Here is a 23,301-nt window from a genome sequence, read left to right as displayed (position 1 = left end):
ACTGACCTCCTCACACTCACTCCATCACAGTCACCCTGATCCACTCACACTCACTCCATCACTGTCACACTGATCTACCCACACTCACTCCATCTCCATCACACTGACCCCCTCACACTCACGCCATCACCGACACCATGACCCTCTCACACTCATTGCATCACGGTCATCCTGATCCTCTCGCACTCACTCCATCAACTTCACACTGATCCCCTCTCACACATACTACATCACCATTACTCTGACCCCCTCACAATCACTCCATTATCGTTTCCCTGACCACCTCAAACTCACGCGATCCCAGTCACACTACACCCTCACACTCACTCGGTCAACATCAGCCTGATTCCCTCACACTCACTCCATCACCGTCTCCCTGACACCCTCACACTCACTCCATCTCCGTCACACTGACACACTCACACTGACTCCATCACCGTCACCCTGACCCCCCTCACACTCGCTCCATCACCGTCATCATAACTCCCTCACATTTACTCCATCAGTGTCACCTTGACCTCCTCAATCTCACTCCATCAGTGTCACTCTGACCCCCTCACAAACATTCCTCCACAGTCTCCCTGACCCTCTCACACTCACGCCATCACCGTCTGCCTAACGCCCTCACACTCACTCAGTCACCGCCACCCTGATTCCCTAAAACTCACTCCATCTCCCTCACGCTGACTCCCTCATATTCACTCCATCAGTGCCACCCTGACCCCCTCACACTCACTCCATCTCTGTCACACTGACCCCCTCACACTCACTCCGTCACCGTCACCCTGACGCCCACTCAAACTCACTCAAACACCATCACACTGATCCCCTCACAGTCACTCCATCACTGTCACCCAGACCGCCTCACACTTACTCCATCATCATCACCCTGACCCCCTCACCCTCACTACATCATCCCCACCCTGAGCCCCTCACACTCACTCCATCATCCTCACACTGAGCCCCTCGCACTCACTCCATCATCCTCACCCTGACGCTCTCACATACACTCCATCAACATCACCCTGACTCTCTCACATTTACTCCATCAGTGTCACCCAGACCCGCTCACACTCACTCCTTCTCTGTCTCCCTGACAACCTCCCACTCACTCCATCACCTTCACACTGGTACCCACACACTCACTCCATCACCGTCACACTCATCTCCCCACATTCACTCCATCCCCATCGACCTGACACCCTCACACTCATTCCATCACAGTCACCCTGACCCCCTCACACTCACTCCATCACCATCACCCTGGCAACCTCACACTCACTCCATCACCTCACACTGACCCCTTCACACTCGCTCCATCACCATCACCCTGACTCTCTCACACTCACTCCATCACCATTACCCTGACTGCCTCACATTCATTCCATCAGTGTCACCCTGACCCCCTCACACTCACTCGATCGCCGTCACCCTGAACCCCTCACACTCACTCCGACACTGTCACCCTGACCCCCACACACACTCACTTCAACACCATCACACTGATCCGCTCACCCACATTCCACCAACGTCACACTCATCCCCTCACACTCACTCCATAATTGTCACTCAGACTTCCTCATACTCACTCCTTCACAGTCACCCTGACCCCCTCACACTCACTCCATCATCCTCACCTTGACCCCCTCACCCTCACTCCATCAACCTCACCCTGACCCCCTCACACTCATTCCATCACCGTCACACTCAGCCCCTCACACTCAATCCATCATCCTCACCCTGTCCCCCTCACCCTCTCTGCATCACCGTCACACTGACCTCCTCACACTCACTCCATCACAGTCACCCTGATCCACTCACACTCGCTCCATCACTGTCACACTGATCTCCCCACACTCACTCCATCTCCACCCCACTGACCCCTCACACTCACTCCATCACAGTCACCCTGATCCCCTCACACTCACTCCATCTACATCACACTGATCCTCTCACACTCATTGCATCACGGTCATCCTGATCCTCTCGCACTCACTCCATCAACTTCACACTGATCCCCTCTCACACATACTACATCACCATCACCCTGACCCCCTCACAATCACTCCATTACCGTTTCCCTGACCACCTCACACTCACGCAATCCCAGTCACACTACACCCTCACACTCACTCGGTCAACATCAGCCTGATTCCCTCACACTCACTCCATTACCGTCTCCCTGACAACCTCACACTCACTCCATCTCCGTCACACTGACACACTCACACTGACTCCATCACCGTCACACTGACCTCCCTCACACTCGCTCCATCACCGTCATCATAAGTCCCTCACATTTACTCCATCAGTGTCACCTTGACCTCCTCAATCTCACTCCATCAGTGTCACTCTGACCCCCTCACAAACACTCCTTCACCGTCTCCCTGACCCTCTCACACTCACGCCATCACCGTCTGCCTAACCCCCTCACACTCACTCAGTCACCGCCACCCTGATTCCCTGAAACTCACTCCATCTCTCTCACGCTGACTCCCGCACATTCACTCCATCAGTGCCACACTGACCCCCTCACACTCACTCCGTCACCGTCACCCTGACGCCCACTCAAACTCACTCAAATACCATCACACTGATCCCCTCACAGTCACTCCATCACTGTCACCCAGACCGCCTCACACTTACTCCATCATCATCACCCTGACCCCCTCACCCTCACTCCATCATCCTCGCCCTGAGCCCCTCACACTCACTCCATCATCCTCACACTGAGCCCCACACACTCACTCCATCATCCTCACCCTGACGCCCTCACACTCACTTCATCACCATCACCCTGACTCCCTCACATTCACTCCATCAGTGTCACCCAGACCCGCTCACACTCACTCCTTCTCTGTCTCCCTGACAACCTCACATTCACTCCATCACCTTCACACTGCTACCCACACACTCACTCCATCACCGTCACACTCATCTCCCCACATTCACTCCATCCCCATCGACCTGACACCCTCACACTCATTCCATCACAGTCACCCTGATCTTCTCACACTCAATCATCACCGTCACCCTGACCCCCTCACACTCGCTGCATCACCGTCACCATGACCCCCTCACACTCGCTCCATCACCATTAACCTGACTGCCTCACATTCACTCCATCAATGTCACCCTGACCCCCTCACACTCACTTTGTCATCGTCACCCTGACCCCTACACACACTCACTCCAACTCCTTCACACCGATCCCCTCACCCACACTCCATCACCGTCACCCTGATCTCCCCACACGCACTACATTCCCATCCCACTGACCCCCTCACACTCACTGCATCACCGTCATCCTGATCCCCTCACACTCACTCCATCACCGTCACACTCATTCCCTCGCACTCACTCCATCACCACACCCTGACCTCCTCACCCTCACTCCATCACCATCGCCCTGACTCCCTCACATTCACACCATCAGTGTCACCCTGGCCTCCACACACTCACTCCATCAGTGTCACCCTGACCCCCTCACAAACACTCCTTCACCAACACCCTGACCCCCTCACACTCACTCATCACTGTCACCCTGACCCCCACACACACTCACTCCAACACCATCTCACTGATTACCTTAGCTACACTCCATAAATTTCACACTCATCCTCTCACACTCACTCTATAACTGTCACCCAGACTGCCTCATACTCACTCCATCACTATCACACTTTTCCCCTCACACTCTTTCCATCATCCTCACCCTGACCCCCTCACACTCACTCCATCATCCTCACCCTGACCCCCTCACACTCAATCCATCATCCTCACGCTGTACCCCTCACACTCTCTCCATCACCGTCACACTGACCTCCTCACACTCAGTCCATCACCGTCACACTCATCCCCTCACACTCAGTCCATCACCATCACCCTGACCCTCTCACACTCACTCCATCACCGTCACCCTGACCGCCTCATACTCACTCCATCATTCACACCCTGACCCCCTCACATTCAATCCACCATCCTCACGCTGTCCCCCTCACACTCTCTCCATCACCGTTACACTGACCTCCTCACACTCACTCCATCACCGTCACCCTGACCCTCTAACACTCACTCCATCACCATCACCCTGACCTCCTCACCCTCGCTCCATCACCGTCACACTCATCTCCCCACACTCACTCCATCCCCACCGCGCTGACCCCCTCACACTCATTCCATCACTGACACCCTGACCCCTTATCACTCACTCCATCACCGTCTCCCTGACCCCCTCACACTCACGCAATTACAGTCACCCTGATTGCCTCACACTCACTGCATTACCGTCTCCCTAACGACCTCACACTCACTCGATCACCGCCACCCTGAATCCCTCACACTCACTCCTTCCCCATCACCCTGACCCCCTCATACTTGCTCGACGCCCGTTACACTGACCCCCTGACACTCACTCCATCACCATCTCCCTGACCCCCTCACACTCAGCGCATCACCGTCATCCTGACCCTCCCTCTCTCACTCCATCAACTTCACACTGATCCGCTCACACTCACTCCATCACCATCATCCTGACAACCTCACACTCACGCGATCCCAGTCACACTGAACCCTCTCACTCACTCAGTCACCATCACCCTGATTCCCTGACACTCACTCCATCACCATGACACTGACCCCCTCACACTCACTCCATCACCTTCCCGCTGATTCCCTCACAGTCACTCCATTACCGTCACTCTTACCTCTCACACTCACATCATCACGGTCACCCTGACCCTCTCACACTTACTCAATCTCAATCTCACTGAACCCATCACAATCACGCCATTATACTTTCCCTGACCCCTTCACACTCCTCCATCACCGTCACACCGACCCCCTCACATTCACTCCATCACCGTCACCCAGACCCCCTCACACTCACTCCATCACTGTCACCATGGCACCCTCACACTCGCTCCATCACCATTAACCTGACTGCCTCACATTCACTCCATCAATGTCACCCTGACCCCCTCACACTCACTCGGTCATCGTCACCCTGACCCCCTCACACTCACTTTGTCATCGTCACCCTGATCCCCACACACACTCACTCCAACTCCTTCACACCGATCCCCTCACCCACACTCCATCACCGTCACCCTGATCTCCCCACACGCACTACATTCCCACCCCACTGACCCCCTCACACTCACTGCATCACCGTCACCCTGATCCCCTCACACTCACTCCATCACCGTCACACTCATTCCCTCGCACTCACTCCATCACCGTCACCCTGACCTCCTCACCCTCACTCCATCACCATCGCCCTGACTCCCTCACATTCACTCCATCAGTGTCACCTTGGCCTCCACACACTCACTCCATCAGTGTCACCCTGACCCCCTCACAAACACTCCTTCACCAACACCCTGACCCCCTCACACTCACTCATCACTGTCACCCTGACCCCCTCAAACTCACTCCATCACTGTCACCCTGACCTCCACACACACTCACTCCAACACCATCTCACTGATCACCTTAGCTACACTCCATAAATTTCACACTCATCCTCTCACACTCACTCTATAACTGTCACCCAGACTGCCTCATACTCACTCCATCACCGTCACCCAGACCCCCTCACACTCACTCCATCACTGTCACCATGACACCCTCACACTCCCTGCATCACTGTCCTCCTGACACTCTTTCACTCACTCCATCAACTTCACACTAATCCCCTCACACTCACTCCATCACCATCACCCTGACATCCTCACACACACACCATCATTGTCACCGTGACCCCATCACACTCACTCCATCACCGTCACCCTGACCCTTTCACCCTCACTCTATCATCCTCACCCTGACCCATCACACTCACTCCATCATCATCACGCTGTCCCCCTCACACTCTCTCCATCACAGTCACCCTGATCCCCTCACAATCTCTGCATCACCGTCACACTAACAACCTCACACTCACTCCATCACCGTCACAATGACCCCGTCACACTCACTCCATTACCGTCACCCTGACCCCCTCACACTCACTCCATCATCGTCACTCTCACCCCCTCACCTTCACACCATCTGCGTCACACTGACCCCCCTCACGCTCACTCCATCACCGTCACACTAACAACCTCACACTCACTCCATCATCGGCACCCTGTCCCCACACACTCAATCCTTCACCGTTACCCTGAACCCCTCACCCTCTCTTCATCACCGTCACCCCGACCCCCTCACACTCACTCCATCACCGTCACCCTTACCACCTCACACTCAATCCATCACCCTCACCCAGACGCCCTCACACACACTCCATCACCGTCACACTGACCCTTACACACTTACTCCATCACCATCACAGTGACCCCCTCACACTCACTCCATCGCCATCAGCCTGATCCCCTCACACTCACTCATCACCGTCACACTGACCCCCTCACACTCACTCAATCACCGTCACACTGATCCCCTCACACTCACTCCATCACCCTCACCGTGACCCCCTCACACTCACTCCATCACCGTCACCCTGACCCCCTCACACTCACTCCATCTCCATCACACTGACCTCCTCATACTGACTCCATCACCGTCAACCTGACACCCACACAATCCCTCCATCATGGTCACCCTGACCCCCTCACACTCACTCGATCTCCGTCACACTGAGCCCATTAAACTCACTCCGTCAGCGTCACCTTGACCCCCTCACACTCACTCCATCTCCGTCACACTGAGCCCATTACATTCACTCCGTCAACGTCACCCTGACCCCCTCACACTCACTCCATCACTATCACCCTGACCACCACACACTCCGTCCATCACCGTCACCCTGACTCCCTCACAGTCACTCCATCAGTGTCACCCTGACCCTCTCACACTCACTGCATCATCGTCACCCTGACCCCCACACACACTCACTCCAACACCATCATACTGATCCTCTCACACTCACTCCATCACCGTCACCATGATCCCCTCACACTCACTCCATCTCCGTCATACTAATCCCCTCATACTCACTTCATCACCATCATCCTGACCACCTCACACTGCTCCAGCACCGTCACCTTGACCCGCTCATAATCATTCCATCACGTCACCCTGATGTCCTCACACTCACGCCATCTGCGTCACACTGACCCCGTCACACTCATTTCATCACCATCACCCTTACCCGCTCACTCTCATTCCATCACCATCACCCTGATGTCCTCACACGCACTCCATCATAGTCACCCTGACCCCCTCACACTCACGCCATCTGCATCACACTGACCCCGTCACACTCACTTCATCACCGTCACCTTTACCCACTCACATTCATTCCATTATTTTCACCCTGACCCCAACACAATCACACCTTCACCATCACACCAATCCCCACACACTCACTCCATCTCCATCGCACTGACCCCCTCACACTCACTTCATCACCATCATCCTGACCAACTCACACACGCTCCAGCACCGTCACCCTGACCCCCTCACACTCAATCCATCACCGTCACCCTGACCCCCTCACACTCGCTCAATCACCGTCACCATGAACCCCTCACACTCACTCCATCACCGTCACACTCATCTCCCCAGACTCATTACATCCCATCACCCTGACCCCCTCACAATCCTTCCATCACAGCCACCCTGACCTCCTCACACTCACTCCATCACCGTCACACTGGTCCCCTCGCACTCTCTCCATCACCGTCACACTGACAATCTCACACTCACTCCATCACCGTCACACTGTTCCTGTCACACTCAATCCATCACTGTCACCCTGACCACCCCACACTCACTCCATCACCGTCACACTGACCCCCTCACACTCACTCCATCATCATCACCCTGACTCCCTGACACTCACTCTATCACCATCTCCCTGACCTTCTCACACTCACTCCATCACTGTCGCCCTGCCTCCCTCACATTCACTCTATCATCGTCACCCTTAGCCTCTCACAATCATCCCGTGACCGTCACCATGACTCCTTCACACTCACTCCATCATCTTCACGCTCACCGCCACACACTGATTCTATCACCGTCAAACTGACCCCCTCACACTCAATCCATCGCCATCACCCAGACCCCCTCACACTCACTCCATCATCGTCACCGTCAACCCCTCACCCTCACGCCATCTGCGTCACACTGACCCTCTAAAACGGACTCATCATCGTCACCCTGACCCCAACACACTCACTCCATCACCATCACCCTGACCCCCTCACACTCACTCATCACCGTCACCCTGACCCCCACACACTCACTCATTACCGTCACCCTGACCCCCTACACTCACTCCATCACCGTCGCCCTGACCCCCACACACTTACTCCATCACCATCAAACTTACCCATAACATTCACTCCATCACCGTCACCCTGACCCCACATACGCACTCCATCACCATCACCCTGACCCCATCACACTCACTCCATCTCCGTCACACTGACTCCATTGAACTCACTCCGCCAGCGTCACACTGACCCCCTCACACTCACTCCATCACCCTCACAGTGACCCCCTCAGATGCACTATATCACTGTCGCATTGACCCCCTCACACTCACTCCATCACTGTTACACTGATCCACACACACTCTCTCCATCACCGTCACCCTGACCCCCTCACACTCACTCCAACGCCATCACCCAGACCCCCTCACATTCACTTCATCGCCGTAAGCCTGACCCCCTCACACTCACTCAATCTCCTTGACACTGACCCCATGAAACTCACTCCGTCAGCGTCACACTGACTCCCACACTCACTCCATCACCCTCACCCTGACCTCCTCACACTTACTCCATCACCATCAAACTGAGCCCCTCACACTCACTTCATCAACGTCATTCTGACCCTCTCACACTCACTCCATCTCCGTCACGCTGACCTCCTCACACTGACCCCATCACTGTCACCCTGACACCCTTACACTTACTCCATCATGGTCACCCTGACCCCCTCACACTCACTCCATCTCCGTCACACTGAGCCCATTAAACTCACTCTGTCAGCGTCACACTGACACCCTCACACTCACTCCATCCCAGACACACAGACCCCCTCACAAAATCTCCATCACCATCACCCTGACACCCTCACACTCACTCCATCACCGTCACCCAGACCCCCTCACACTCATCCATCATCGTCATCCTTAACCTCTCACAATCATCCCGTCACCGTCACAAGGACCCCTTCACACTCACTCCATCATCTTCACGCTTACCGCTGCACACTCACTCCATCACCGTCAAACTGACCCTGTCACACTCACTCCATCACCGTCACCCAGACCCCCTCACACTCAGTCGATTGTCATCACCCTCACCCCCTCACCCTCACGCCATCTGCGTCACACTGACCCCCTCACACTCACTCATCACCGTCACCCTGACCCCCAAACACTCACATCTTCTCCATCACCCTGACCCGCTCACACTCTCTCCATCACCATCACCCTGACCCCATCACACTCACTCATCACCGTCACCCTGACCCCCACACACTCACATCTTCTCCATCACCCTGACCCGCTCACACTCTCTCCATCACCATCACCCTGACCCCAACACACTCACTCCATCACCGTCACCCTGACCCCCAAACACTCACTTCTTCTCCATCACCCTGACCCGCTCACACTCTCTCCATCACCATCACCCTGACCCCGTCACACTCACTCATCAGCGTCACCCTGAACCCTGCACACTCACTCCATCACCGTCACGCTTACGCCCACACACTCACTCCATCACCGTCACCCTGACCCCCACACACACTCCAACATCGTCACCCTGACCCCCTGACACTACTCCGTCACCGTCACCCTGACCCTCTCACACTCACTCCTTCACCTTCACTCTGACCGCATCACATTCACTCCAGCTCCGTCACACTGACTCCATTAAACTAACTCCGTCAGCGCCACACTGACCCCCTCACACTAACTCCATCACCCTCACAGTGACCCGCCAGATGCACTATATCACTGTCAGATTGACCCCCTCACACTCTCTCCATCACTGTCACACTGACCCACACACACTCACTCCATCACCGTTACCCTGACCCTCTCACACTCACTCCGTCGCCGTCAGCCTGATCCCCTCACACTCACTCCATCGTCGTCACCCAGACCCTCCCACATTCACTCCATCACCCTCACATTGACTCCCTCACACTCACTCCATCACCCTCACCCCGACCCCCTCACATTCACTCAATTGCCGTCAGCCTGACCCCCTCACACTCACTCAATCTCCTTCACTCTGACCCCATTACACTCACTCCATCAGTGGCACACTGACACCCTCACACTCACTCCATCACAGTCACCCTGACCCCCTCACACTCACTCCATCACCATCACCCTGACCTCCGCACACTCACTCCATCACCGTTACCCTAACACCCTCACACTCACTCCATCACCGTCAGCCAGACCCCCTCACACTCGCTCCGTCACCATCAAACTGACCCTCTCACACTCACTCCATCGCCGTCCATCTGAACCTCTCACACTCACTCCATCACGTCAAACTGATGCCCTCGCACTCACTCCATCACCATCACCCTGATGTCCTCACACTCACTCCATCATCGTCACCCTGACCCCCTCACTCTCATGCCATCTGCGTCACACTGACCCCGTCACACTCACTCCATCACTGTCAGCCTGACCCCGACACACCCACTCCATCTCCGTCACTTTGACCCCCTCACACTCACTCCATCACCGTCACCCTGACCCCCTCACACTCACTCCATCTCCGTCACACTGATCCCCTCCCACTTACTTCATCACCATCATCCTGACCACCTCACACTCTTTCCCTCATCGTAACCCTAACTCAATCATACTCGCTCCAGCACCGTCACCCTGACCCGCTCACACTCATTCCATCACCATCACCCTGACCACGACACACTCACTCATTCTCCGTCACTTTGAGCCCCTCACACTCACTCCATCACCCTCACCCTGACTCAATCACACTCGCTCCAGCACCGACATCCTGACCCCCTCACTCACTACATCTCCGTCACACTGACCCCCTCACACTCACTGCATCACCGTCACCCTGACCCTCTTGCACACACTCGTTCAACTTCACACTGATCACCTCACACTCACTCCATCACCGTCAACCTGACCCCCTCACACTCTCTTCATTACCGTCACCGTGACCCCCTCACACTCACTCCATCACCGTGCCGCTGTCCCCCTCACATTCACGCGATCACAGTCACAATGACCCCCTCAAACGCACTCGGTTAATGTCACCCTGATTCCCTCACACTCACTCCATCACCGTCTCCCTGACCCTTTCACACTCACTCGGTCACCGTCATCCTGATTCCCTCACACTCACTCCATCAGCGTGACATTGACCCCCTCACACACACTCCATCGCCTTTACTCTGATCCCCTCACAGTCACTCCATTATCTTCACACTGCCCCCCCCGCACTCACTCCATCACCGTCACACTGCCCCCCACACTCACTCCATCACCATCACACTGACCCCCTCACACTCATTCCATCACCATACCCTGACCCATTCACACTCACTCCGTCACCGTCACCCTGACTCCATTAAACTCACTCTGTCACCATCATTCTGACCCCCTCACACTCATTCCATCTCCATCAAACTGACCCACTCACACTGACTCCATCACCATCAAACGGATCCCCTCACACTCACTCCATCACCGTCATCCTGACACACTCACACTCACTCTTTCAACGTCACCCTGGCCCCCTCACACTCACTCTTTCAACGTCACCCTGTCCCCAACACACTCACTTCCTCTCAATCACTTTGACCCCCTCACACTCTCTCAATCACCGTCTCCCTGACCCCCTCACTGTCACTCCTTCACTGTCACCCTGACCCCCTCACACTCACTCCATCTCTGTCACACTGACCCCATTAAAATTACTCCATCAAGGTCACACTGACACCCTCACACTCACTCCATCACCGACACATTGACCACCTCACACTCACTCCATCACCCTCACCCTGACTTAATGACACTCACCCCCACACATTCCACCACCGTCAGACAATTTGGCCCACACCACCCTCACCATCACGCTCACCCCCACACAATCCACCAGCATCACACACACTGCCACACACCACCCCCACCATCACGCTTAATCCCATTCAAACACTACACTCATACACATTGCCCCAGACCACCCTCACCGTCACACTCACTCCCACACACTCCACCACACTCATACACACTGCCCCACACCACACCCACCGTTATGCTCACCCCCACATACTCCACCATCCTCACACACACTGCCACACACCACCCCCAATGTCACTCTCATCCCCACACACTCCACCACCATCATACACACTGCTACACACCACCCTCACCATCACTCTCACCCCCACACACTCCACCAACCTCACAAACACGGCCCGACACCACCCCCACTGTCATGCTCACCCACACACACTCCACCACCCTCACACACACTGCCCCACACCATCCCCACCGTCATGCTCACCCCCACACACTCCACCACCATAACACACAGAGCCACACACCACCCTCATCGTCATACTCACCCCCACACTTTCTGCAACCATCACACATGCTACCCCACACCACCCCCACCATCACACGTCACCCCACACACTCCACAACCATCACACACACTGCCCCACACGACCACCACCATTACGCTCACACCCATACACTCCACCACCATCACACACACACTGCCCCACACTACTCCCACCATCACGCTCACCGCCACACACTCCACCACACTCACATACACTGCTCCACAGCACCCTCACCGTCACATATACACCCACACACGCCACCACCATCACATACACTGCCCCATACCACCTCCACCGTCACGCTCACCCCACACACTCCACCACCCTCATACACACTGCCCCACACCACCCTCACCATCATACTCACCCACACACAATCCACAACCATCACATATGCCGGCACACCCCACCCTCACTGTCACGCTCACCACCATACACTCCACCACCCTCACAAACACTGCCCCACACCACCCTCACCAACGCGCTCACTCCCACACACTGCCCCACACAACCCCCACTGTCACACTCACCCCCACAAACTCCCCTACCGTCATGTTCACTCCCCTGCATAGTCGCACACCTTCACACACCCTCCACCACACATAACCCCACTGTCATGCTCACTCATCCTGCACAAAGCCTCACCATCAGACTCACTCAAGCACACTCTCCCCCACTGTTTTGCTCACTCCCCCACACACAGCCCCACCCTGAGTCTCAGACCCCGGGCACTGCCCCACCATTATGCTCACTCTCCCGCACATTCCCATTGTCCCGTTCACTCCCCTAAACACGCCCCCATCGTCACTCTCACTTCCCCACACTCTCTCCCACCGTCACGCTCTCTCCCCCACACATTCCCCCACCATCACGCTCACTCTCTCGCACACTCTCCCAGCATCATACTCACTCCCCCACACATTCCCCCACCATCACGCTCACTCCCTCGCACACTACCCCAGCATCACACTCACACGCCCACGCGAGTGTGAGACGCACTCTCCCACCATAACATCCCTCACGCGCCTTAAACTGAGCTCCTGCCTGTGAACACCGACCGAGTTCATCCCCTCTAAATGGCCTTTAACCCCATCCCCATTCTATTCCCTGAGTAACAGACAGTATGTCCCACACAATGTGTTCTGTTTGTCATATCCTGTTGTACCAGTCTCAGGCACAGCCTACGGTGCCACTCCACCTATTACCCCCAAGTAACGGCTCGTGTTCTCACACACAATATGTCCCCGAGCAATGGCGTTTGTCCCAAGCTCCATACTGTTGCACTGGCAATGGCCTGATATGGCGTCCCAATCTCTGTTCCCTACCATCGGCCTGAAGATCGAAACCCTCTTCTGTTCCCCCAGCACCGAAGATTCGAGGAAGACAGTAACATTGGGAGGTTATGATCGCAAGCTGGAGAGAGAGTGAATGAGATTGGGGAAGGCAACGACAGTGGAATTGAGTGTGTAAATGGGAAAATGAGAGAGAAATAGCAGTGCAGTGTGAGAGTGGGAGGGATATATGGAGGGAGTGGGACAAAGGGAGCAAGGTGAATACTGCTGAGAGCAAAGTTGGAGTGGGAGACCCAGAAGGGAAAGTAAGGACAGAGGGAGTTAAACCCGGCTCCTGAGCTCAGGGCGCGGTGCCCTCCCCTTCCCTGAGGACCAGGACTTGGGGCTGAGTCTGTCTCTCTCCAGCTCAGTTTCTCCAACACAAAGACACACAACAACATCGGTCACTCTGCTACTCGGCACGCGTTAATCAACATTTTTATTGGTTACAAATGGAAGTGATGGATACAGTCAGTGGGATGGTGCCTTTTCTCACTGGCCCCTGAGTTGTGAGAAACATTGAAATATTTCCCTGTAACCCCCCTGTGGGATAAGGATGGACAAACCAGCACTACCCTCAGTCTGTTACCACAGCGACAGGCTGCTCCATCGCTGAAACACTGAACTGAAATGGGAAAGTCCCGGATGGTGTGATTAATGAGGGAATTTGATGGATCGATGGATGTGGGTCAAGGGATATTTCAGCACATTCTTCAGCTGCTGCCTGAACTTGGTCTGTGTCACGGCATAAATCACGGTGTTTGTGCAGCAATTGAGGAGCTGCAGCATGAAGCCCAATTCCTGCACAAACCAATCGAGATACACAGACTGATAACCAATCCAAGACATCCGTGTCCAAATAGAAAACAGCATTAACATTGACCATAACAGGATGAAATTGGCCGAGATCACAAACAGTAAAATGATGGATTTTTTTCGGTTTCTCATTTCTGTGTCAGACTGAGCATCCCCATTGGTGTGAGCGCGGAGTCTCCTGCGGGCTCTGCTGGTCACTAAAATGTGTCTGACGGTGAGAACATTGAGCAGCAGAATCAGGAGAAATGGGGCACACGGGATTAGAATGTGGTGGAGGAACTCGATTGTGACCCAGACACTGGATAATAGAACAGCGTCTGTTACATCACAAAACCAGGGGAGGTTCCACAGCCGGTACCGAGCCGTGAGCATAAAATACCAGGAAATGTTCTTTAAACAGCTCAGCACAGTCACTGCTCCCAGAACCACAGCCGCCGTTTTCTCACTGCAATATTTACTTTTCAGCTTCTGGCAACAAATGGCCACAAACCGATCAAAGGTGAAAGTGACGGTGAACCAGACAGAGCAGTCAGTGGCTGCATAAAGCAGGACGGCGTGGATATTACACACGGGGATGGAGTACAGGAAATAAAACTGTTCCCGATAAACAATGGGAATGTGTCTCAGGATCAGGTCGAGGATAATGACCAGGAGATCCGCCGCTGCCATGGCCCCCAGGTAACATCTGACACATGGAGACAATCCACAATCTTTATAAAGCAGGACATAGATGGTCACTACGTTAACTATGAGGAAGGAAAACAAACCCATTATCCATCAGCCTGGAGGCAAAGGGACCCGTTTGATTGGGGACCCAGTGAGATTTTCAAATGTGTCCCAGTATTCAGGGATTTATTAAAATAATTGGAGCTGGAATAACAAATGGGAAGGACTGAATTACTGACAAAATGTGACATTAACCACAAGAAACCCTCCCTCCCCAAACACACAGAGACACATCCATAAGGACAGATGGTTTCTCGAACATTCCCACACACTCGATCACTCGAGACCAGACACAGGTCATTCCTTCCCAGTTCCTAATACAGAGGGTGGAAACGTTGCTGTCCTGAAGGATTCTCTCCCAGTTTCCTGAAGACAAACGGAGTTTGGGAATTCCTGTATTTTGGTCTAAATTGTGTCGACCCTGTGTCGTGGAGAAATGTAAACGCAGGGAAAACGTATTGACCCCTTTAACTGCCTGAGGGGCCTTCGGAACAGTGTCTCCTTCTCCCTGGAACGGGATCTCTTCCCTTGGGATATTATCGTTGTTAAATTCACTGAAGTCCGGCCGTTCACAAACAATGTCAGGGACAGAACGTTCAGGGGACTGTTAGTTATAGAATGTCAGGGACAGAGCATTCCGGGGAACTCCTTGATCTGTCCATCACCTTTCCACCCTATCCACCCACCAACATGATGTAAAGTGCCTGGGAACACTGTAACATTAATGGGGTGAGAGACGGAGGGTCCACTCACAGTAATGGGAACTAAAAGCATTGCCAGATCAGCTGAAATGGTTTGATATACCACATTCTCAATCCACCTCACAGAACCAGCCCAGACCCCAAAAACCCAGTGGAGATATCTGTTCACCGTGGAACACTCTGTAGACCAGGCCCGTGTACTGCTCAGTACAACCCAGCAATCTGTCCAGAATGGAACATTGCACAGATAAGATCAGGGCATTGATCGATAAACCCAGACCATATATCTTTCCAGCGTGGTGAGCTGTGCAGACCACACCCGTGCATTGATCTATAAACCCGGACAAGACATCTGTCCAGCAACTGGAGAAGTGCAGACCACAGCAGGGCATTGATCTACAATCCCAGACTAGATATCTGTTCAGCAGTGGGAGGTGTGCAGACCACAGCAATGCACTAATGTGCGAACCTGAAACATATATCCATCCAGCATGGCGAGCTACACAAACCACATCATTGCATTATCTATAAACCTCAACCAGATAGTCTGCCCAGCACAGCGACCTGTGCAGTGATCACCCGTGAATTAATCTGTAAACCAGGAGCAGTTACCCCCCCCCCCCCACACACACACACACACACACAGCATGTAGGACTGTGTACACCACCCCAGTGCATTGATCTGTAAACCAGGAGCAGTTACCTTCCCAGCAAATAGGACTGTGTACACCACCCCAGTGCATTGATCTGTAACCCAGGGGTAGTTACCCTCCCAGCATGTAGGACTGTGTGCACCACCCCAGTGCATTGATCTGTAAACCAGGAGCAGTTACCCACACAACATGTAGGACTGTGTACACCCCAGTGCATTGATCTGTAAACCAGGTGCAGATACCCACCCAGCATGTAGGACTGTGTAACCCACCCCAACGCATTGATCTGTAAATCAGGAGCAGTTATCCCACCAGCATATAGAGCTGTGTACCCCAGCCCAGTGCATTGCTCAGTAACATGTGTTAGATCACTGCCCTGCGTGGGGAAAATTACAGTCCATGCTGGAAGTGCAAGGATGTGCAACTCCCATCCATTTACAGCTCCATATCTCCATTGTGCCATGACAAGGGGGTGCTGTGGGTGTAAACATCACTGCCAGAGAGTGATAGCGGGGGCATCAGTTTAAATATCACCACATGGGAGGGGTTTGAGATACAGACAGAGAGGGGGAGACTGAGAGACAGTGTTATGGAAAGATGTGTTCCCAGGTTTCAGAATGCTGAAATGTAGACACTTGGATAGCATCCTGTGACATGAGCCAACTTCCCAGGAAAGTTGGGAAAAAGGGATATCGGAGTGACGTCAGATGAGCATTTGTTCTGCATCTTTTTAACTGGAATTGGTTTCGATACAATCTATGACTCATTGGGCAGTTTCTAACAATAATTTGTCTCAATGTGACAGAAGGATTATCTGCACGAGGTTGAACTAGTTTCCTCGTGCTTTCTTATCGAACTCATTAACTACCCATCCCACCCCATGGTGTCCCTCTTATTCAATACCAGACCGATTCTCCCATCCATCATGGTTGGAGGTACACACCATCGCCTGATTTTCCCTGGATATTCCGTGATCCCTGACACAGGTGCCATCTTTGAAAGGCAAATGGGGATACAGTTGAACTTTCTTATTTCGGAACTGCCCTGCACAGTTTACCCCGAGCATGGGGGATAAGGGACAATTACACTACAGTTTGTCGACAGGGGCATGGAAGTCCTGGTACAGAGGGGGACCATTCTCTTCCCAGAGTAAGGCACACCACCAGACCCACCGAGCATGGTCTGAGCTCCCCACTCAGCTCAGTGCAGTATCTGCGGTCTGAAGAAATGCCCAGCAACACAGGACAAGCATCAATAACCTTCCCCATTCTGTCAGGGTAAGGGTCGCTGTATTCTCTCTGCTCCCGCACACTCACGGTATATCTATTATAGCGCTGACCACCGAACAAGGCTCATGCTCCACCACTCACACTACTGGATGCAGTACCTTCTCTCTGTCTCTGTCTCTGTCTCTCTCTGTCTCTCCCTTCACCCTCTCTCTCTCACCCTTCCCTCTCTCTCTCTCTCCCCCTCTCACTCTCTCTCCCTCTCTCCCTCAACTTTACCTCCTACACCAATAACACTGCCTGGATACAACACTGTGGACTGACTCCCTCCGGACACCTCACCAAATCTCCCCCATCCCCACCTACACCGATGCTAACAGCAGGACCACCCACTCCCACCCTCACTCCCTCCATCCCTTTCTCCCATTCGAGGAGAAACAGGAATAGGACAGGTAGGGCCTATCCGGGTGGTGGAGTGCCCGATATCCGTTCCCTCACCCCCCTCCCCCTGCCATGTGGGGAGGACCCTGGTAGGAGCCGGAGAGGACCGGGACGCCTCGTGTGGAGATTCTGAAACATCCACGTTCCACCGACCGAGTAAGGAGCAATGTTCAGTGAAGGGCAATTCTCACTTTAAGCCCACTGGCAGCTCCGTTTCCCCCCAGCACAACTTAGAAGCCGTGGTCCTGATGCCATCTCCCTTTTGTGTCGAGCTGGTACAAATGGAATCCCCACGGTCTCAGTGGACAGGAGGGTGGGCTCACAACCCACATCGTCTCCCCCACCTCCCAGGAAGGGAGCATGGAGGCTCCCTCCTGCACCACCTCCTGTAAACAGCTCAGAAACTGAAACTAATCTGTGATAGTTCCTGCTCTCCTCATTTGTCCTGACATCTTCAACAATCTTGCTCATATACACCCAGCGCTCTCTGCTCCTGCACCACCTTTATAGCGGTGCAGCCTGTTTTGTTTTGTCTTTCATTGTCCTTCCTACCAAAGTGCATCACCTCACACTCCTCTGCATTGATCCCCATCTGCGTGAAAACTACACCAATGAGTGATTTCACTGTTAGAGTTCCACACTGTCCTCCATAGCCTTCAGAGTTCTTCCAGTTTCGGTGCCATTTACAAACATTGAAATTGTCAGAGCATCACAGACCCCAAGAAACAACTGAAATCCTGCCACACTCACGAGTGCGAGCAAGTGAAATACTGATATATTCCCACGGAGGGAATTAAATAATGACATACTGTCAACAGACAACAAAAATCCTGACACCCACCAGGCACAGTAAATGAAACATTGACAAACCATTGGGCAAGAAAAATCTGGATGTGCTCTGCTTATCTTCATTGACATCATGGTATTAATGTTATGAATTTGAAAGTGTGTATTGTACCTTTAAGAGAGTTTGAATACGGTTCTGAACTGAGAACTTCCAAGCTCCTGTGTATATGAGAGTATAGCAGACACAGAGTGTCAAGGACAACTGAAAATATGTCGCATTTGGCTGTGAAATTGATCCCTGAGTTGGTTGCTTTTTGGACAACAATTGGAATTTTACCAATCCGTATCAATTATGCCCCAGGATACTCAAACCAATTCAAGTTTGAATTTATTGGTTTTCGATAAATGATCCTATTTTATGGGATATCAAGAATGCAGGCATTTTGAAAATTGCAAACAGAGCAAATGCCATCAACACCGATCCAAGAAATTGGAAAATAATCTCTATCAAAGGTACCTTTTCATATGAAACATATTCACAGTAAAAAGAAAGAAGATAACCCAGGGAGATCCTCAGCTGAACGAAAACACCGAAAACAACAGCTGCTCTGTGGTTTTGAAATTAAGTTGATGTAATTTTAATAAGTGTCTTATTGAAATAGTATATTGCTATAGAGTTGGAGTGGGGTAATGGGCGGTTAAGAGATTGGGGGTCCCAGAGTTGTGACTAGTTGATGTAAAATGTTCACTTTCAGAGTTAAAAAATAAATTGATGTTTTTATTTAAACAGTGGAATTTGTGAGTTCTCTGTCACTCAGATTTTAAAAGTTTATGATACAAATTGAGCTTTACTTGGTGTTTAGGGTAAATTACCAGAGGAGCTTCACGCCGTGTCCTAACAATTGCTGTTTGTGTATCTGTCTGTCTCCGTGAGGGGCAGATCCAGCAGTCACTGTGGTGTTTAAAGTGATGCAATACTACCCTCTGCTGGCCTTACCACGCCACTGCACAGGCAATGGCAGAGGGTGACAATCAACAGGGATTCATTCAGAGAGGGGGAGGGAGAGGGCAGCTGCCCAAAGCACCATCCAAACTGATGTCTTATCCATGTACTGATCTAAATGTCCTTTAAACGTTGTAACTGTCCCTGCTTTCACCACTTCCTCTGGAAGTTCATTCCACACCCAAGCCAGCTTCTGTCTATAATAATTACCTCTCATGACTCTTATAAATCTTTTTTCCTCGCATCTTAAAATGTCACTCAGTTTTGAATCCCCAACTCGAGGGAAAAGACATCAGCTCTTCAGCTTATCTGTACCTCATGATTTTATAAACCTCTGTAAAGTTACCCCTTAATCTCATACTCGCCAATGAAAAAATGTCCCAGCCTATTCAGCCTCTTCTTATAGCTCACTCCCTCCATTCCCAGCAACATCCAGGTTCATCTCTTCTGAACCCTCTCCAGCTTATAATATCAAGGTCAATAATATCAAAATGAATAGTCAAGGTGTTTTCGAAGGGTACGGGAAGTCCAAAACTAGAGGACATAGGTTTAAGGTAAGAGGTGAAAAATTTAACAATGACATAAGGGGCATCTTTTTCACCCAGAGGATGGTGTGCCTATGGAATGAGCGGGCAGGATGACCAGACTGGACACAGTATTCCAGAAGAGGTCTCACCAATATCCTGTACAACCACGACATGACGTCCCAATTCCGATACTCAAAAAGTCTGACCAATGAAGACAAGAGTGCTATACACCTTCTTAACCACACTATGTATATGAGATGCAAATTTTAAAGAATTATACCTGACGGCCTAGGTCTCTGTTCTATGACACCGCCAAAGGCCCTACTTTTAATTGTATATGTCCTGCACTTGATTGATTTACCAAATCCAACACCTCTCATTAATTCAAACTAAACTCCGTCTGCCACCCCTCAGCCCAGTGAGTGATATTACCACCTTCTCACCTTCCCCGTTTAAATTTACAATTATCTCCCCCTCTCCAGGAAGCCTGCACACTTCGGCCTTGATTTTCACAAAGACCCTGAGCTTGGTTTGCCTTGTGTGGTTAGGGGAGGAGGGATAGATTGCAGACACAGTCAGTGCGCGGAGAGGCTGGACAGTATTCAGCAGCCTGGTATCAATTCATGGTTTTAGGAAGAGGGCAGTTAGAGGTGGGTAATCGTGATCGTTTTTTTGGGACCAGAAATTATAGTCTTTCTTGGTCTGTGGTGTTCAGTAATAAATATCTATTCGAGACCCATCATTGTGCAGAGTGTGTCTGCATGATTTATGTCCTTAATATTGCATGGACCAGACGGTCTGGATTCAAGTGCTATCTGCTGTGGAGGTGTGTCACAGCATGTCAAAACAGGCTGATGAACAAACACACAGGAGAATAATATTGCAGCTTTGGGCCTATTGCTCTATCTCTGGGCACAAGGTTCTCATTTCAAATCCCACAAAGGTGTTTCATGGTGTGTGTGTGTTTAATCAAACTGATGGAGAAGGAAGAGGTGTCAGTATTGAATTTCAGAATTTCGGCCCAGGGTGACTGAAAGTACATCCATTCGTGTTGATTGGAGTCACTTTTCGCAGTAGTGGAGGTTTATAAAATCTTAACCGTCATGGATAGGGTGAGCAGTCAGGATTTTTTCCCTCCAAGGTAGGGGCGTCTAAAACGAGAAGTCATTGGTAAAAAGCGAGAGGGAAAAGACTTGGAAGAGGCCTCAGGGGCAGCTTTATATGCAGAGTGTAGAGCATTATGGAATGAGCTATCAGAGGAAGTGACGTAGATTGGTATAATTACAACATTTAAAAGACATCTGGATGCTGTCAGATCTGCTGAACTTTTCCAGCAATTTTTGTTTGTGTTAGTAATAAGATGCATTCATTTTAACTCAGGTATTCTGAATACATTAAACATTTTATTTTTAAATCACGCAGTGACACATGAACACATCTCTGAATCAACTTGGCCCATTTTCTGTTAAGGGTATGGCTCTGTGTATGACAGTAGAAATGCTGCACCTACATTGAAGAGAGAATGTGATGGAGTCATAGTTCGGACAATGTGCAAGGAGACCTCACATGGTCCAGTTTGGGAGAGGATGACATTACTGTGTGATTCAACTCAGAGAGGGAGAAAATGTAATCTGCCTAAGGAGGAACGGCCTGTTGAACTCTCTTGCACTCATTGATGCTCACCAGAGCAATGTTAGAAAAAAGAAAATCTCTGTCGTCTTTGCCACTCTTTTTTTTATAAAATCCCCACAGTGTGAAAACAAGGCCTTTGGCCTCCCCAGACCCATTCTCCCACCTTATATATATACCCCTGACAAATGCAGCTAAACTAGAAATCCCTGAACACTATAGATAACTTAACACGACCAATCCACATAACCGACATATCTTTGGACCGCCAGAGGAACCTGGAGCACCATTTACAATCCCACGCGGCTATGGGGAGAATGTGCAAAGTGCAATTCACACAGACAGTCACCCTAGGCTGGAACAGAACCCAGGTCCCTGGCATTGTGAGGCAGCAGTGCTAACCACTGAGTCACCTTCATGCAGGAGTCCTGACCAGAAATTGTTGGAATCTCCTGACTGCCTAAAAAAGGGAATTCAGTCAAATCGAACTCTTCCAGAATAAAATCCCATCATAAGTACTTTGTGTGAGCAGAATCACCTCAGAAGAAGAATAACATTTTGGACATTTTCTCAACTTTTCGTTTTGTCATGAATTACACTAATATCTGGACAAAGTTCTTTCAACTTAAAATTGCAGATATTTTATGTGTCGGGTGTGTGTGTGTGTGTGTGTGTGTGTGTCAGTGTTTTTAGAAAGCAAATAATCGATTATATATTTGCAATATCCAAATTGTTTGCCATTCATCATTTCATCAGATTTTGACTAACATTGCTCTGGATCATAAACATTTTGCTTTAGCAGATTAAAAAGAACCAGCCTGACTTGTTCCTAAAACTTACCCTGACCCAGTCTGAGACCCTTACCGTCGGACAT

At 51.6% G+C, this 23,301-nt stretch overlaps 1 pseudogene; it reads right to left on the bottom strand.

The window, feature by feature from the left end:
* Positions 1–14,573: 14,573 nt before the first annotated feature.
* The window catches only part of LOC148136659 (putative G protein-coupled receptor 139), a 77,566-nt pseudogene continuing 68,838 nt past the window's right edge, over positions 14,574–23,301 (bottom strand).

This window comes from Chiloscyllium plagiosum, unplaced genomic scaffold (assembly GCF_037043375.1).
Source record: "Chiloscyllium plagiosum isolate Xiang-an unplaced genomic scaffold, Cpla_swu_hap1 HiC_scaffold_45, whole genome shotgun sequence".
NCBI lineage: Eukaryota > Metazoa > Chordata > Chondrichthyes > Orectolobiformes > Hemiscylliidae > Chiloscyllium > Chiloscyllium plagiosum.
This window is presented reverse-complemented; position numbering and strand designations above follow the sequence as displayed.